Genomic DNA, 11,205 nt, shown 5'->3' with positions numbered 1-11,205 from the left:
TCACCTTCCTCACTCTGCTAGCCAACTGTCTTCTGATAGAACCCAGGATACCCTGGCCTTTTGGGCTGCAAGCATACACTGCTGTCTCACTTTAAGTTTTTCATCAACCAGGACCCATAGGTCCTTTGCAGCAGGGCTACTCTGAAGGAGTTCCTCTCAGTTTTGTATACGTCTAGGATTACCTTGGCCCAAGTGCAAAACCTTGCACTTGGCTTTGTTGAACCTCATTAGGTTTACATGGGCCCACCTGTTAAGTTTATCAAGGTCCCTCTGGATGGCATCCCTTCCTTCTTCTGTATCAACTGCCCTGCTCAGCTTGGTGTCATCAACAAACTTGCTGAGGGTGCACTCCATCCCATCATCTATGCCACTGATAAAGATGTCAAAGAGTACCGGCCCCAAGACGGATCCTTGGGGGACTCTGCTCGTTACTGGCCTCCACCTGGACACAGAGCCACTGACCACAACCCTCAGGCTGCAGCCTTCAAATCCATTTCTTGTCCACTGAATAGTCCACCCTTCAAATCTATCTCTCTACAATTCAGAGATAAGGATTCGGTTGGGAACCATATCAAAGGCCTAGCACATGTCCAGGTAGATCGCTTCACTTGCCTTCTCTTTGTCCACTGATGTCATTGCTCCATTGCAGAAAGCCACCAGATTGGTCATGTCTTCCCTTGAAGGAAGGGAATTGATCATGAAGCCAAGCTGGCTGTCTTGGATCACTCACTCATCTGTCATATGCCTTAAATGACTTCCAGGAGGATCCGTTCCATGATCTTCCCTGGCACAAAGGTGAGGCTCACCAGCCTGTAGTTCCCCTCCTTCCTCCCTTTCTTGTGAATAGGAGTGATGTTGCTCTTTTCCAGTCACTGGAGACTTCGCCTGACAGCCGTGACTTTTCAAATATGACAGACAGCAGGTTGGCAGCCACATCAGCCAGCTGTCTTAGGACCCTGGGATGCATGTCATCCAGCACCATAGACTTGTACACAGTCAGTCTCACGAGCGGGCTGCAGACTTACCCTGTCCTTAGAGTGGGTGGGATTCTTCTCCCCTGGTTCCCACATAGAAGTTCAGGGATGTGAGAATCCTGGATGCAGTGAACTCTGAGGCAAAGAACATATTGAGTACCTTAGCCTTCTCTGTATCTGTTGTAGCCAGTTCTCCTTTCTCATTTAGCAGAGGAGGTATGCTCTCTTTGACTTGTCTCTTCTGACCTATGTACCCGTAAAATCCCTTCTTGTTTTTAACATCCTGAAGCCTGACTCCTGTAGTAAAGTAACTCCCTCTTGGTACACAGTGAAAAAACTTTTTGCCTCAGCAAGGAAAGGTAGTTGGGGTCAGTGGAGCCCATACTGTGGTTTTAAATCTGTACCATTCATTCACAGTGTCACAGAAGGGTGCACTCACAAGATAACTGGAATGACCCACATTTTTTGAGCTCCTATATAGGCCTAGAGGCTATGATAGGTGAAAGAGGACCAGAGAGAAGCTATGTCCTATAGAAGACTCAGAGATGGGGAGGAAGGGGCTGGCTGCTGCAGTCTGAAGATCAGATCCTGTTGGAGCAAAGGCAGGGCTGGAGATCTGGATCCCACAGTACAAGAGAGGCAGAGAAGTGATCTGGCTGGTATCTGAATCAATGCAGTTATTTGGAAGAGATTCAAATATTCAAAGGGATGAAATGTTTAAATCTTCCACTGCTGCTGCTTGGTACAGATATGCATGCTATAAAAGAAAATAATTCTACCAAGGGACTTGTAAATAAGTATTCCTACATGACCTTCAGGCTTAAGCAGATGCAGTTTTATAAGCTAAATAAACGCAGATTAGCAATAACATTTCCCTGCTTCAGCTGTCCTTATTCTTGCACTGGGGACAAGAAAGGTGCAGCAGATAATGAAGTCTTTATGCATGCTAGGAGGGCCTGTTCCTTCTCAATAAGCAAAGAATAATTTTGCATATCATCTTGTTATGGTAATATATTTCACTGTCTATCGGTTTTCCTCTACATTGTAACTCCATCTGTCATCCCTCATAAATAATTTTGAAAGATTTGATTGGTTAGGCAGACAGTGCTGCTCTATCAAATAAATATTCCATAGACACAAACACGAGAAGAGGAGGGAAAGAACTCCCCCAGTGTTGGGCCTCGCTATTCTGGCCTTTCTTAGACTACCATCCAGCTAAACATGCAAGTGAACACGTGCAGGGCGCCTCTGGCTAACCAGGCTGTCAGTATAAAAGCAGACAGGCCAAGACAGGATGCCTGGAAACAAAATACGAAGTCATTAAATATATATCAAGATAATCCAGATTTGAAATACAACAGTATAAGTCTGACGTGCTGATCTGCAGCATGCAGAAGCTGTCTGTTGCCTTCATTGTATTTTCACTCCAGTTTGACTCTAGTCTAGTGCTGTAGAAATAAGCAATGACTGCCTCCAGCCCATTTTCTACTGATTGCATGAGACCCAAGTCTCCAGATTATCAGTGATTAATTGATTTAGACACAACATTTGAAAATACCCATTACAACAATCATTTTTAACTTTTTCTTTCTACAAGGCATGGGTCTACACATTAAAATTCACATACTATGAATTTATACTATTACGACTGTATCTGAATTATTCCCTGCAGCATTACCTTATTCTGGGGGAAAAAGAATCCCTTAATCCAAGACCAGTATAATTTACTCCCAAATTAGTCCCCCTCTATTCAGCTCTTGTGAGGCCCCATCTGCAGAACTGCATCCAGCCTGAGGCTCTCAGCACAAGAAAGATGTGGAACTCTTGGATCAGGTCCAGACGATGGCCACGAAGATGATCAGAGGCTGGCAGGGGGGTTGGAACTGGATGATCTTTAAGGTGATTCTATGGTGAGCATATGATGAGCATACCAACAGGTAGCTCTGCCAGCAAAGCATTTGCTATCCAGCAACAGCTTGTCAGGCACCAGCATCCAGTCTGCTCATGGTGATTCATTCTATGGTCTTCCCTTGTGACAAGTCCAGTGCAGGACTTCCCTCCTGCTCACACCTATCAGCCCTCAGGGCACAGGAAGGGAACCACAGCTGCACCTCCACCACATTCCAGAGCCAGCCTCAAACTTTCCACAGACCATCTCCTATCCCTGTAGGAAATCCTACCCACAAGTTTTGCACCATATCCACACATTTTGCGCCATATCCAGGGCCTAAAGATTTGTTGTGTCTTAGCTCCTAACAGGTTTTAAATTCATTTCTCTCTCTTCTTGCTGGGAAAGGACATGCCATTCTTCCAGCCAGGCAGTTTTAGTTCTTTTCTGCATAACTGTTGTCACTCATACCTTCCTGGCTGTAACAGATGTTGTGCAGTCACACCCATGGACAATGCAGTCACCCAGTTTTTATATGATCACTTCAGACTAACAAAGAAATAACCGTCAATTTCAGCTCCACCACAAGGCCACAGTAATGTCCTTTACTGCACGTGCTGCTGGATAGACCCAGAAGGAATATGGAAATCTGAGTCAGGAAATCTGCAGCCAACATTCTGTGCAGCTAATGCAAGTCATTTTGCCACTATTTCCCTTCTTCTACACCTCCAAAACAGGAAAACATGTCCAAGAAATGTGATAGTTTCATTGCTTCGTATAGTGAGAGCACCCAGGATGTGCCAACAAGCAGCAGCACAATAGCATTAATTAGAGCAGCTTTGTAATAACACAGAGACAGCTTGTTCTATAATTTCTAATTATATATATATATATATATATATATATATATATATATAAAGCACTAACACGTGTCTTTTAAACAGCTCAAATAGATAGTTAATATCAGGTGTGTATCTGGAATCCTGAAGCTCTGTTGTTAATCAGCCAATGACTTTGGCTAGGCTGACATTTTCCTGGCTATTTTTAGAGCATGACTCAGATGCTGTGCTACAGAGCCTGCAAAATCCCTGTAGGCTGATACCAGAGCCTCATTCAAAGCTGTACTGAGCATCATGCAAGGAAAGAAAGGAAGGCAAAGAGGACAAAGGCTTGGTTCACACACCTTCTGTTCTTTCTTTAGAAAAATAAATAAACTTGAAATAAATAAAATTGAAAAACAGGCAACGTAGAAGGGTACTTGTAACTGCAAGGGAACTCCTCCTTACATGGCTCTCAGCATTTTCATGAGTCACTGGCTTGGTAGGAATAAAAGTGAGTCTTGTAAATGCTATTTTGTGTCTGAAAACCCAGAAGAGAGAAGCATTGAATTTTCAGCCAGTCCTATGCATAATTGAATCCTTTGCTCACCTCATCTCCATGAGAGCAGCTGCCATGAAGAAGAGACCCACATACCTGATTAGCAACTTCATTTACTGAAGTCCAAGAATGAAGGATCTACTAAGTGCGGGGATGGGGAAAAACAGGCATTCGAGAAGGCGGTCTTTTGTGAACTGACTTGTTCTCCTCTATAACCTCATTATGCATCACTTCAGAAAGGGCTGATATCGTTGGAGAGTAATTTCGTACAGGTTTAATTCTGTGTGCAGTCTCCTGGGCCTGCCTAATGAAGCAGCACGTAGCTGGAGTGAAAGCTATTCCTGTGAAGTCTGTTTCTCACAAAAAGAAAGATCAGGAACTGGGCCTTAATCCATCAACTTTAATATACAAAGAAACACATCCTTTCTCCCTGCAATTCCTGGGTTTTATTTTTACTTATTTTCCTTTCCGGTAGCAGAGAGTAAATATACTTGGTCTGAAGTGCAATGGAATCTCTGGCTGCATACTGGGAAGAAATCATTTGAGCAGTTCCTGTTGCTTGGTCTTGCTTGATGTCCTCAGTACATATCCAACCCAAATGTAAGTAGACAGCAAGGTATGGATACATGGCTTGAACAGGGATAGCCAGGAAGCTATGTGGGCGGCAGCAAGACCAGCAGCTCATCCCCATCAGCTCCCGAAGAGCCTGACCTTCTCTATTCTGAAAACAAGAAGGAAAAGCTGTTGTAAAGGCAGGGATTTCTTGGTGCAAGTACAACTGAAGTTGTGATTTGTAATGGATGGCACTGGCAGACTGTTCGACCCCTTTGAGTCCTCTGGCAATGCTTTCTGAAGGATATTGGCTGTTTAACACAGCAATAATGCTTAGGGAAAGGTTGAGCTGTCACCTTCTCATCTCACCTCCCCCAGCTGTCACTGCCCAGCCTTCTAATATCCATGACCTGGGTTTTGCTGGACTAGTTATTACACATCAATATATTAACAGAGGATTCGAATTAAAAATAAAAAAGTTTTTAGCAGCAGCTCTGTAACACATCATCATTAAAATTAACCACTTAGTGCTGTGGTGCTGCTGATTGCCCCTTGACTACAGATGGGTGTCACCTGCACAAGCAGAGCTAAGCCATCACAGCCATCCTGCATGTTGGCAAGTAGAGCCACCACTAGCAGGAGACAGTATGAGATCCTTACCAGTGCTCCCACCCCCAGCACAGGGCTGAGAGGATGGGTAAAAGCTGCCTGAGCCCTCAGCAGGGGGAGCCCACCTCTGAAGTCAATGGCTTTATATCGACTGATATCAGCCCAGGCTCTGGCACTCAGCCTTCCCACGTACATGTTGTAAGCTACTCTAAAGCAAAACATGAAAGATTCATAATGCATGCAACCAAGCACTGCAGTAAAGTGCATGGATCACAGGAAGCATTTCTTCAGCACTCCACCAAACCATCAGAAAAGCAGCAGAAAGATTTATGCCTAAGAAGCTCGTGTTTTCATCCCGTGGTTGTTTTAGTTCTGGTTAGTAAAACTAGAAGTGTTATTTGTGGCGCAGTCATCCTAAGTAGCAGTGCAATCCACAGATCGATAGGGCACTGCAGTATGGCATTGCCTTTCTCTGGTCTTAGGTTTCATCTCTTTCATGCCTTTATTTCAAACAGGAGTGAAAAAACTGGGATTGCTTTCTACATTTTACACATCCTCAGCTTCCTGTACAAATCAAGCAACAAGCTTTGATATCAGTCTTCAAGAAAGACATGCTTTGTATCCTACAAAGTTACATCTCTCTGGGTGCTTCTAATGGCAAATAGCAGCTTTTGAATTCTGCTTCGAGGTGCCTGAGAGTGCTGCAGATGCAGAACTACACACCAGCTGTTCTGTACCCTGGTGCAGTTACTGGCCTTTCTGCCCCACAGGAGGCACAGCCCTCAACATAGAGCTATTACCTCCCCTTGCTGACTGCATTGCCAGCAGGTGTTGTTTTGTGTAACATTTGAGTAGAGCAAACTTTTGCCATCAGATTGCCCACTATCCTTGGTTTCTAGTGCTCTGAGCAAGCAGATGATAAATGGAAGTGGATGACAGTCATTACTACAAGAGACAGCTGGCTACTGAGCTTCTGTAGATATGAACTGGAAAGAAATGAACTCACACAACTAAAAAACAACAACAACAACAACAACAACAACCACAAAACCTTCCCTATTAGAAAAATAACACAAGAAAAAGATCCCTTTTAACCAAAAAGAGCTACACAAGCAAGATATAAACAAGTTTGAAGTACATTGGATATATGCACTCCAAACACAGAACAACCTTCTCCACATTTTTTTTTTTTCTCATGAGCAATAAGCAGGCTACAGTTGGGAGCATAACCAACACAGAGAGGTACTGCTATGGAAAATCTCATTTATGAACAGAAAATGAACACACACACACACAAAACCAACAACAAAAAAAAAAGAGGGTAAAAAGTGTGACCTCTCTGAAAAGGATTCAATGAAAGCATGAGTGCTATTTGAGATTGAAAAACCTCAATAAGAGTTCTGAAACAGGTTATTGGAATAACTGCAGCTTCTGTATGCATTATTTTGCAGAACACCAGCCTTTGAAAGGATACAGCAAAGGGAGGGAGAAAGGAGAAACAGAGCAACATTTATTGTGAAGTAAAGCAGAAGAAAAGCATTTGACTCCCTGCTTACCAGCAAGCCTTATGAAATCCCAACAGTAGAAGTCATCTCCATTTCCACCCACAATAGAGAATAAACAGAACAGATAACATTTCCTAATAACAGCAACGTAATGGCATTTAGGAAGGTTTCTGATATTGTACTCAAGGAACAACAGGAGCAAGCTAACACTGTACTACTAGAAAGAAAAGAAGTAATCACATTGACACACCACACACAGTTTGCATTTAACATGCGGCTTTTGTTCAGAGTCAGATTTCATTGGAGACAGTAAAATGCATTCCTGAATTGCTCTGCTTAACACTCAGATGTACAGAGTGAGATCCAGCAGCACGGATTCACCCTTTTGCTGGCCAAACCAAATCCCCAGAGAGATGATCTCACAGCTGCATAAAATTACATTCAGCACAAAAGAGACAAACTCTCACGGTCAGAGCAAAGCTGCTTCACCACTTATCAAGTCTGGTTGCTGACAAAACAGGCGTAAAATGCTCAAGCAGTAGCTATCAGAACAGCAGGCAATTGACTGCTGATGTGCTCTTCATGCTCTCATTCAGTTCTTCCAACCAGCACAAACAGATTCCCACAGATTAAACCCATACTTACATAAAGGTCATTGCTTGCCCTACAGACCCCAAGACAATCACCTTCCCACCATGCTGAGCACTTCCATCCCCCACACCTCAAGATGCAGCTGCCCCGTGCTGGTCATTGTTAATGACTCATCAAACACATTTGGGGAGCCTTGCCAGCTGCTTGGGCTTAGGACTTCACAGAGTGTAGGCAAGTAAAAATGGCTTTTCCAGCACTAACAATCCTTTTCAGAGCAGCTCCCTAGCTGAAAGCATGCATAGTTTGCTGTCAGTCCTCCGTAAGAAACACCGCCTCCTCCTTATTTCTATAGAACTTATAAGAACAACAAACAAAAACCACCCAACCCTAAAACCACCACCCTCACCTAAATAACACTGCAGGTAACGCACTTTTTTTTGTGATTCTCCCCATCCAAGTTTTTGCTGCTTGCCTGACTCTCAGACCCAGCCACCCTCAGGGCAGGAGCCTCAAACCGATCAAATATTTCACGTGTCAAAGCATTCCCACCACACTGTTTTATCTCGTGGGCCTGAAACTCAGCCTACACAGGTGCAGATGTTGGCTGGAGGACTGAATGCTCCCAAAGCGCACCTGAATTGCCGTCGGGTTGTGCTTCTGTAAAGATGCCTGCATGCAGCTTGGGGCTCCTGGTGTTTGGGCTACACAGCACCCCACAGGCAGAATCCCACTTCGGTGCGTTTTTTTCTCTTCACCCAAATCCCTGCTTTGGTTTGCGAGTGACGATCGCTGCGGCTCCGACAGGCGGCCGCACAGCGCAGGGAAACGCATTTGCAGGGAGCGAGAGCCGCCTGGTGGGGAAACGCCGGAGGTGGAAAACGGATCCTGGTTTGCAGCCGCGGGTGACGTGAGCTGCGCCAGGTGCGGGGCCAGCGAGCTCTGCGGGGAGAGAGCGGGTGATGGTCAGCAAGCGGAGTTCGTCCATCAGCCGCATACAATGCGAGCTCTGGGATACCTCAGCATCCTCTTTGCTCTCCCCCATGGGTGGTTGCCTGCCTGTTTCATAGAATCATAGAAGGGCTTGGGTTGAAAAGGACAACAATGATCACCTGGTTTCAGGTGCCACAGACCATCAGACCAGGCTGCCCGGAGCCACATCCAGCCTGGCCTTGAATGCCTCCAGGGATGGGGCATCCACAACCTCCTTGGGCAACCTGTTCCAGTGCATTACCCCCCTCCGTGTGAAAAAACCTCCTTCCATTTCCCCCGTTTTGCTTCTGACCCCCAGTTTTGCCAGCTTCTAACCACGCACACTGTTGCTGGCCACAAGGACATTACTTGGTGCTTGCTGGCTTCGGACTGCCATGTCAATATCTCTCGCCTTAGCTCTTGTAGCTGGGACTTGCATGCTGTGTAATTCATTAGAGGCTCATGGGGTTTGCAGAAAGGCAGCAAGGATGTGCTGAGGCACAGCAAAGCAACCACAAAAAACACAACTGAGCAAGCCTAGCCCCTGCTGCTAGGAAGCCCCAGAGGTGTGCCAGATATCTGAAAGGCCAGGAGTGACATAGAGGAGGCAACCACCCTGGTGCTGCTTCTTTTTTGGCATCTGCTCCTGGCCTCTGTTCAGTCAGATATGGTTCAGGTGCAATCTGGGTTGGAACCAGCACAGCTGCCCAGAGCAGGGACAGAGGAACAACCTTATCTGAGCTCTGGGGCTTGGCCAGCACATCTGATGTATTACTGCTCCCAGATGTTTGCTCTGTCCCTCTGCCAGAAGCTACCATGCTTTCCAGCTAGAGCAGGAGGAGGACATCTGCCTGGGCTTCAGCCACTGTGAGTCACTGCTGGCCTTTCTGTCCAAGCCTGTCTGCTATCTCAAAAGTGAGAGACCAGACTACAAAGCCAAGCTGCATTTGTCTAGCAGGACGGCCAGAGAAGCGCAGGGGTGGCCTACAGCAGAGGGCAGCCAAGGCATGTGAGAATGGTATTACTTTCCCTGCTTCATCTTTTACCAGGGCTTGCATATATTCTCAGCTTGCTTGCATGAGGAGTGAAGGCTCAGGAATGAGTGCATTACAAAATTGCACCCTGACTTATTGAACATTGACTTCCTAAGGCTCATCTATCGTGGATATGAGTGCATTAACCCATTATGGATTTCTTCTTGGCCCTCAAGCCCTCTTATTCATAGAATCATAAAATCATAGAATCAGAGAATTACCTGGGTTGAAAAAGACCATAATGATCATCTATTTTCAACCCTCCTGCTACGTGCAAGGTCGCCAACCACCAGACCAGGCTGCCCAGAACCACATCCAGCCTGGAGAGCCCTATCCAGCCCAGATTCTCTGCAGGATGTCCCCAAACCCTCTCACCCCATGTTGCAGTGCTGCCTTTTCAGAGCCATTTTCTTTGGAGTTAACGTCCACAACTTGGCATAGGCAGCTGCCCTTAGGGCACCTTCAGCTGTGTAATACAAAGCTTGCTCGCTTTCCTACCACATTTTGGGTCTCATGGGAGAGAATGGACCCTGGATAGGCTGGCACAGTGCAAGTCTGGATAATGCTCTTAGAAAAGACTATCCAGTCCTTTCTATTGATTGTGATGGATCTGAAGGTCACCTCAGTGAATCGTGGGAGTGAGTTCATTTTGACTTATTCCTGTTGGAGGGAAGAAAAAAAAAAAAGTATGGAGCAGCAAAGCCTTATTTCTCCACTTGGACTAGAAATGAAGCACATTTGTGCAGAAAAGAGTGATGTAACCCAAGCCCTACGTATGTGCTTGCAGCCTGGAATTAATTGCCTTACGCCCCTGGTTATTTATAGCCTTGATGCCATTCCCAGCAGCTCAGCACTGGGTTACTGCTGCTGCGACACCCGAGCGTGCTGCCGCCCACGAGATCTGCAGCAGCAGCAGCAGCTGTGTTGTGTGTGCAGATCACATAGCAACTCTGCTGGGGGAAACCGGCCCTGCTCTCTCCCACGGCCGCCCCCCTGTGCTTGGACTTGGGACAAAGCAAGAGAGAGACCTGGAGCCTGGGCTGGCGGTACCTCAAACCTTCCTCTGCAGCCCAGGGGTTATTTTGGCTATGTGGAGTGGGGCTGGTGGGACAGGTTGCTCAGGCCGTGCAGGCACAGGTTAGATGGGCAGCATAAATTCCCAGTGCTGCTGACAGAAACACGTTAAACCATAGCTGATTTCCTGCTCAGCGGGAGTGAGCGAGACAACGAGGCAGGGCAGATTTGAGGAGCTGGGCTTTACCTAACGCACAGCTGCCCCTTTCTTCTGGAGGATGTGTGTTAGGCCCCAGCTGACCTGGCACATCCACACCTCGAATGCACTGCTGTGGCTGGGAGCAAGGCGTGCCTTCTGGGAGCATCAGCTGCCAAGCTGAAATCATGAGCCAGGATCGGGGAGAGCTGTGTGCCTGCAGCATGGCTGCAGCTCTTTCAGGGCTTTCTGACACCTTTTTTTTTTTTCTTTTTTTTTTTTTCCCTTCATCTTCCAGAAAACTTTCAAGTCTCTTACATTTCTTTTGGACAGGATTTTTACCGTGCCCCCAGCCTCTTGCAAGCAGCACACCTATGCTGCATATGTCAGTCCCGTGGGATGCATGTATGACAGCGCCGTGTCTCTCCCAGCAACGACACCTTTGGGGATGAAGGATCCAGGGACAAGCAGCTTGATGACTCCTCACACCAGCAGT

This window comes from Tympanuchus pallidicinctus, unplaced genomic scaffold (assembly GCF_026119805.1).
Source record: "Tympanuchus pallidicinctus isolate F22 unplaced genomic scaffold, pur_lepc_1.0 scaffold26, whole genome shotgun sequence".
NCBI lineage: Eukaryota > Metazoa > Chordata > Aves > Galliformes > Phasianidae > Tympanuchus > Tympanuchus pallidicinctus.
Note: the sequence above shows the minus strand (reverse complement) of the source record.